The 1041-nt window shown below is 49.3% G+C and overlaps 2 non-coding genes across 2 annotated transcripts; both read left to right on the top strand.

Annotated features, from left to right (window-relative positions):
• Positions 1 to 251: 251 nt before the first annotated feature.
• On the top strand, positions 252 to 370 carry LOC123178915 (5S ribosomal RNA). The gene has a single exon (XR_006489961.1). It is a non-coding gene; the product is annotated as a 5S ribosomal RNA (ribosomal RNA).
• A 367-nt stretch (positions 371 to 737) lies between these two features.
• Positions 738 to 856, top strand: LOC123178916 (5S ribosomal RNA). Its single transcript, XR_006489962.1, has one exon. It is a non-coding gene; the product is annotated as a 5S ribosomal RNA (ribosomal RNA).
• The last annotated feature ends 185 nt before the right edge of the window (positions 857 to 1041 follow it).

The raw sequence follows: 1041 nt of genomic DNA on the forward strand, positions 1-1041 counted from the left end.
GCGCGTCTTGGGGCGGCTTTGTGGCGCGAAGAGCGCGTTCTGAAAGGGGTGGAAAAAACTCGTGTTGCTGCGGTATGGAGGGAGGGGTGGAAACCGTGGAAAACTCGTCTCCGTGATTGAGCGGGAGAGTAAGTAGTATAGGACATTATCCATTGTTAGGGAACGGTTGTAATGGTAGTGAGAATGTAGAATCGTCTTTGGAGCGGACCTGGGAGTGGCAAGCATAAGGGACGAAGACGGGGAAACATGTCGGATGCGATCATACCAGCACTAAAGCACCGGATCCCATCAGAACTCCGAAGTTAAGCGTGCTTGGGCGAGAGTAGTACTAGGATGGGTGACCTCCTGGGAAGTCCTCGTGTTGCATTCCTTTTATAATTATTTTTTGCGCCTTGTGACAAACATGTCGCACGTGCGCGATATATATTAATCCCGTTATATTATGTTTGACGTTTGCGATATGTTTAAGCTCGATGCTCATTTCTCGCGCGTCTTGGGGCGGCTTTGTGGCGCGAAGAGCGCGTTCTGAAAGGGGTGGAAAAAACTCGTGTTGCTGCGGTATGGAGGGAGGGGTGGAAACCGTGGAAAACTCGTCTCCGTGATTGAGCGGGAGAGTAAGTAGTATAGGACATTATCCATTGTTAGGGAACGGTTGTAATGGTAGTGAGAATATAGAATCGTCTTTGGAGTGGACCTGGGAGTGGCAAGCATAATGGACGAAGACGGGGAAACATGTCGGATGCGATCATACCAGCACTAAAGCACCGGATCCCATCAGAACTCCGAAGTTAAGCATGCTTGGGCGAGAGTAGTACTAGGATGGGTGACCTCTTGGGAAGTCCTCGTGTTGCATTCCTTTTATAATTATTTTTTGCGCCTTGTGACAAACATGTCGCACGTGCGCGATATATATTAATCCCGTTATATTATGTTTGACGTTTGCGATATGTTTAAGCTCGATGCTCATTGCTCGCGCGTCTTGGGGCGGCTTTGTGGCGCGAAGAGCGCGTTCTGAAAGGGGTGGAAAAAACTCGTGTTGCT

The sequence above is a fragment of the Triticum aestivum genome, unplaced genomic scaffold (assembly GCF_018294505.1).
Source record: "Triticum aestivum cultivar Chinese Spring unplaced genomic scaffold, IWGSC CS RefSeq v2.1 scaffold170503, whole genome shotgun sequence".
NCBI lineage: Eukaryota > Viridiplantae > Streptophyta > Magnoliopsida > Poales > Poaceae > Triticum > Triticum aestivum.